This window comes from Agelaius phoeniceus, unplaced genomic scaffold (assembly GCF_051311805.1).
Source record: "Agelaius phoeniceus isolate bAgePho1 unplaced genomic scaffold, bAgePho1.hap1 Scaffold_407, whole genome shotgun sequence".
NCBI classification, from domain to species: Eukaryota; Metazoa; Chordata; class Aves; order Passeriformes; family Icteridae; genus Agelaius; species Agelaius phoeniceus.
In genome coordinates, this window is record NW_027509991.1 from 13,352 (window position 1) to 19,911 (window position 6,560).

The 6,560-nt window shown below is 49.0% G+C and overlaps 1 long non-coding RNA gene across 1 annotated transcript; it reads right to left on the reverse strand.

The window, feature by feature from the left end:
- Nucleotides 1-330: 330 nt before the first annotated feature.
- Nucleotides 331-5,790, reverse strand: LOC143693216 (uncharacterized). The gene is made up of 8 exons (XR_013180730.1): nucleotides 4,784-5,790; nucleotides 3,627-4,706; nucleotides 3,509-3,550; nucleotides 3,372-3,415; nucleotides 3,227-3,270; nucleotides 3,105-3,145; nucleotides 2,539-3,023; nucleotides 331-1,257 (listed from the first exon to the last, which is right to left on the reverse strand). It is a non-coding gene; the product is annotated as an uncharacterized LOC143693216 (long non-coding RNA).
- Nucleotides 5,791-6,560: the final 770 nt, after the last annotated feature.

Sequence of the window (6,560 nt, forward strand, 5' to 3'; positions counted from 1 at the left end):
CAACCCTTCAACACACACATACACACACACACACCTCCTTCAGCTTACACACAAACCCACCCTCGCTCACACCTCAACCTCTCTGCTAACCCCCGGCACTCATTTGAGCCGCTCCTCGGGAACGTGGGTCCCGGGAGCCTCCAAAAAAATCCTCCTGCCTGACGAAAACCCCGGTCCCTGGACAGTCCACGCCCAAACTTTTGCGATGAACATTGCCTCGCAGACTGACCGGGACCCGGGAAAAAAAAACCCAGCCGGGGGGAAAAAAAAAAACCCCAGCTGGGGATTTTTTATTCTAAATTTAAAAATGATTTGAAAAACCTGAAAAGCAAAAGTCATACAAGGTTACAACCCTAGAACCCTTCAACACACACACACTTCCTTCAGCTTACACACAAACCCACGCTGACTCACACCTCAACTGGTCTGCTAACCCCCGGCACGCATTTGTGCCGCTCCTCGGGAACGTGGTTCCCGGGAGCCTCCAAAAAAATCCTCCTGCCTGACGAAAACCCCGGTCCCTGGACGGTCTGCGCCCAAACTTTGGTGATGAATGTTGCCTCGCAGACCGACCGGGACCCGGGAAAAAAAAACCCAGCCGGGGGGAAAAAAAAAAAAACCCCCCGGCTGGGGATTTTTTATTCTAAATTTAAAAATGATTTGAAAAACCTGAAAAGCAAAAGTCATATAAGGTTACAACCCTTCAACACACACATACACACCTCCTTCAGCTTACACACAAACCCACCCTCGCTCACACCTCAACCTCTCTGCTAACCCCCGGCACGCATTTGAGCCGCTCCTCGGGAATGTGGGTCCCGGGAGCCTCCAAAAAAATCCTCCTGCCTGACAAAAACCCCGGTCCCTGGATGGTCCGTGCCCAAACTTTGGCGACGAACGTCGCCTCTCAGACCGACCGGGACCGAGGAAAAAAAAAACCCAGCCGGGAGGAAAAAAAAAAAAACCCCCCCGGCTGGGGATTTTTTATTCTAAATTTAAAAATGAATTACAAAACCTGAAAAGCAAAAGTCACATACACAAGGTTAAAACTAGTCAGCATGTGCTCACACACACAGAGACGAGTGGACACAGACACACACAGTCATGTGCTCTCACACACACTCACACGCTCTTCCTGCTTACAGGCTCGCTATGGCCCTTACTCGAGACGCTGAAGAACATGCTTCGACGCGTCTTCTGGCTGCTGCTCCTTGACGTCAAATGGTAGATTCTGGGGAAATCGGTAGCCTCGAGGACCTGTGAGACAACAGGAATTCGTCAACTTGTGGCTGACAGCTAGGAATTTTCCCCACTCTGGACCAATAAATTTTCGACCCAAAATCCCATAAAAGACAGATGAACAGTAAAGTTTTTACAACTGTTCTACCTAACTATGACTACATGCCAGGGCAGGGCAGCTCCAATCATAAGTGGTATATTATAAGTACATACAATATAAGCAAATGCATACAGTGCAAGTGTACATACAGTGTAAGTAGACACAATACAAGCCGACACAGGTACACGCAATACAAGTATATACAATATAAGCCTATACAATATAAGCCAACAAAGGTACATGCAATACAGGTACACACAATACAAGCCGACACAGGTACACGCAATACAAGTATATACAATATAAGCCTATACAATATAAGCCAACAAAGGTACATGCAATACAGGTACACACAATACAAGCCAACACAGGTACACGCAATATAAGTATATACAATATAAGCCTATACAATATAAGCCAACAAAGGTACATGCAATACAGGTACACACAATACAAGCCAACCCAGGTACACACAATATAAGTATATACAATATAAGCCTATACAATATAAGCCAACAAAGGTACATGCAATATAGGTACACACAATACAAGCCAACACAGGTACACACAATATAAGTATATACAATATAAGCCTATACAATATAAGCCAACAAAGGTACATGCAATATAGGTACACACAATACAAGCCAACATAGGTACACGCAATATAAGCCAAGACTTGAGATAACTCTGTGGAAGATTAATTGTTGGGCCCCATACCCTTTGAGAAGATGGAACCTACAGAACAACTGCAGTCACTTGAGGAGGGTGTAAGACGCTCCCTCTAGAAGTCCAAGATAATGGCATGGAAAAAAAAGCACTACCAAAACTGGTAGCGAGAAGGAAGATGGATGAGAAAATCTTGTAATCCTTTCCTGTCTCAAAGAGTAAAAATGTAAAGATGCCAGAATAAGCTATATCTGGGAAGGAATGTGAGGAAAATACTGCCTATATGGCACAAGATAGTGCCTGTAAAGCATCGAGATGTAAGAAAGGCCTATGACACGGAAGACAATAGACACAGACTACATAACACGGACGACACAACATAGACACGGATGGCATAACAGAGACACGAGTAAACTGCCTAGCACTTTCAACTTATGGACCCAAGATTCATAGCGCAAGATGAGCCAGAGGCCGATGATACCAAAGGAAAGAAAGCCCTATGATGATGGCACGTGATGATGAAACGTAACTCATTAAAAGAAGTTAGTGCCGAAGCAGTTAAGAGGATGCTCGAGAGGCTCGGCGAGCCTAGAGAAGGAAGCCGACTGCCGGGTGACCGTGGCTGTAGCTCCAGACCTGAAGGCGAGCTCCTCGGGGGAAAGATCCGTGACGACGTCGAGTCGAGGAAGGCGGACGACGCAAAGTTCCCGAGAATGTGGAGATGGGTTGGAACTGCCCTGCCCGTCAAAGGCTCTGGTGAGGCTGAGGAGAAACCCTCTCCCTTTACTTCCAGAGAGCCTGTCCCGCTACAGACCTCTCCGCTAAGCTGACGTGAAATTGCCCCCTGTGATAGTAAAGGTTTTTCCCCTTCTCCCAACCGCTGGCCCCAACACTTAGCTTTTGGAAGAGGAGCGGACAAAATCCATCCTCGGTCGCACGTGGACGTTGATATGTTCTCCACGTGTGCTTCGGTGTTGCCGTTTCTAAGCTTTGGGTAAGAGCCTCCTCAGGGTACCTAAGACAAAACAGAAAAGGTGACTATTGCCCTCAACAACAGTAATCCCTGGGACTCCTCCGCACCACTGCCCCAGCTCACCTCAAATCTTGATTTGACTCCAGAGGCTGGCCAGAAGATACCTGCAAAGAGAAAAGGTACATGCTTAGCATGCTGCTGCATAACATTCACCTGTGAGTCAGCCTGCCTAAACGCCGACTCACCTGCCCTCCTCTGTTCCTTGGCGTGCCTAGGGCAGCAACAGCACCTGCAAAGTAACAAAGCAGAAAAGCATGCTGAGATACTGTGAAAACACAACCTCCCAAATCTGACAAATATGCCACACCAATACCTTAAGCTCGCACCCACCTGGCACGGATATGCTCAGCTAGGATAGATTGCAAGCGGACCACCTAAAATAAAAAAAAAAAAGAGAAGCTTAAAGCTGCACCAGAAACTGAGACCTCAGCAATAACAATTGCTTCTGTACGCTAGTCAATGCTCACCTCACCCACTTGGCCTTGACTGCTGCTCTCAGCTTTAACTTCCTAAAAAGAGAGACAAAGAACAATGCTGTAACAGCCACCAATTATGCTTCCTCTACAGAAACAAGTAGTGCCTCACCTGCTCGGGGGAATCCCCTCACCCGGGATGGGGCCCTCTGGCACGGATTTAATCCATCTGAATCTGAAAAAAGGTTAGGACAAGAGTCAAACTGTTGCAGGATAACTTAAGAGCTCCAGATATCTTGTCCATTTACAAATCCCATCTAGAGTCCAACTACACCCCACATTACAAACTTCAAGTCCCCAGGACTTCTCCTATTGCACCGGGCTACGCGGCAGGGCAGCGCAGCTCCGGCACAAATGTGTGTGCTGACACCCGTGACACGGGACGGGACGTGACAGACGACGGGGACGCGACACGGACAGAAATCTCCTGGCAAGGAAAATGGCTGTGAGGACTGAGAGAATGCAAAATGAGATGACCGAGGTGAAACTGATGGTGGGCTGATGAGGCTCAGAGAACCCGGGAGGAAAAAGATGCTAACTGAATGATTTATTCCAAGAACTGCAAAGATGGATGCCCAAGAATCCTACAGCCAGAAGCCTCTACCTGCCCTCACATTCTTACAAGTCCTAGTCCGCCATAATGGATCCTGGCGGGGTATAGCTGTCCATACAGCTCAGAACAAGACCTGAGAAAACAGCTGACTGGATGCTTATAAAAAGAGATGAGAGTCTGAGCTCCCGAGTCAAAAGTTCTATGGCATGGGTGCCAGGCCAAGGAACGCTGAGAGCACAGATGCTAAGACTGGTGCCAAGGTTTCTGATAGGCCCCTCAAAGGGCTAAGATAAAAGACATGAGACAGCTAAACAAGACATAATGCACAACAGACAAGTGACAAAATACACACCGGGACTGCTCTGCCCTGCTCACCTCAGCACGGTAATCAAAAGTGAGATTTTGCTTTTAGGGGGCCTAAGGGGCCACTTCTTGGCTACCCTCGTCTCCAGAGCCAACTCAAAACCTCCCCCATCCCAGGAGTGCCAACCCAGCACCTCGCTTTCATCCCCTCTGTGGGTCGTGGCCCTCTACTTATCTCTCGGACATCTGGGGATGCCGGTCCATGTCGGGTGCGAAGAAAGGCCGCCTCGCCGGCTGGGAAGTTGTGCTGTCACCGGGCTGTTGTCTCTTAGACAGCTATATTAAAGAAAACCAAACATCCACGCCTGACCTTGGCACCACATCGGCCAAAACCCCACAAGTCTGCTACTCACCGTTCTCCTAAGAAGGCCTGGCACCTCGTAACCATAACCCTCTGCCACAGATGTAATTCATCTGCACCTGAAAGAAAGGTAGAACATATGTCAAACACATGCACAATAACTCAAAAGCTGCAAACACCTTATGTCAACCTAGGAATAGCATCTAGAGTCCAAGTACAGCCCACATTACAACCTTCAACTCGCCGGGGCTTCTCCTATTACACCAGGCTATGCGGCAGGGCAGAGCAGCTCCAGCACAAATGTGTGTGCTGACACCTGTGACACGGGACAGACGGGACACGACAAACAATGGGCACAAGACACGAACAGAAATCTCTAGGCAAGAAGGATGACTGCGAGGACTGAGAAGATGCCAAATGAGATGACCGAGGTAAGACAGACCGATGGCGAGCTGATAAGGCTCAGAGTGCCCTGGAGAAGGAAGATGCTAAACTGAATGTTTTAGTCCAAGAACTGCAAAGATGAATGCACAGGAGCCCTACGGTCAGAAGCCTCTACCTGCCCTCACATTCTTACAAGTCCTAATCCACCATAATAGAACCTTGCAGGGTGCAGCTGTCCATACAGCTCAGAACAAGACCTGAAAAGACATCTGACTGGATGCTTACAAAGAGTTGCAATTCTGATGCCTGTCTGAGCTCCCGAGTCAAAAGTTTTATGGCCTGGGTGCCAGGCCAAAGAAATGTGGAGATTGTGGCTGCTAAGAATACTGCCGAGGTTTCTGATAGGCCCCTCAAAGGGCTAAGATAAAAGGCATGAGACACCCAAACAAGACATAATGCACGGTAGACAAGTGACACAATACACACCGGGACTGCTCTGCCCTGTGCACCTCAGCACTGTGATCCAAAGTGAGACTTTGCTTTTAGGGGGCCTAAGGGGCCACTTCTTGGCTACCCTCATCTCCAGAGCCAACTCAAGACCTCCCCTCCCCGATCCCAGGAGTCCCAACCCAGCACCTTGCTTTCATCCCCTCTGGGTCGGAGCCCTCTACTTATCTCTCGGACATCTGAGGATGCCGGTCCATGTCAGGTGCGAAGAAAGGCCGGCTGGGAAGGTCCTGCTGGCACTGGGCTGGTTGTCTCTTAGACAGCTATATTAAAGAAAACCAAACATCAGTGCCCGATCTTGGCAGCCCATCGGCCAAAACCCCACAAGTCTGCTACTCACCCTTCTCCCAAGAAGGCCCGGCTCCTCCGGTCACACGCTTTGGGCACGCTCGGAGGCCGACACCGTCGTCGTGGGGTACGCCTGGGTTAAAAAGACAGGAGGTGATGTGGCATTGCTGAAAACTGACTGGACCCTCGGTCCTCCTCCCTACTTCCCTGACTCACCGCAACTCCTCGGTGGTTCCTGACTGCTACCCAGAAGACAGGGCTCATCAGGGTGGAAAATTCAGTCCGTCTGCCAGTTGGGGATGGGAGCTTGGCGTGCTCTGAGTGGATTGCCTAAGGCACAAAAACGAGAATGGAGACTTAGACTTGCCCCCGTAGAATTCAGACCTCAGCAACAAGAAAGGCTACTGCTCACCTTGCTCTCTTGAACTTGACTGCTGGGATCCAGCTATACTTCCTAAAAATAAAGACAAAAAACAGCGCTGTAATAGGGTCACACTTGACACTCCCCCTGCACAGACAAATGGTGACTGACCTGCTTGTGGGAACCCCCACACCCAGGATGGGGGGCTCTGCCATGGATGCAATGCATCTGCACCTGAAAGAAAGTTAGAACATATGTCAAACACCTGCAGGATACCTCAAAAGCTGCA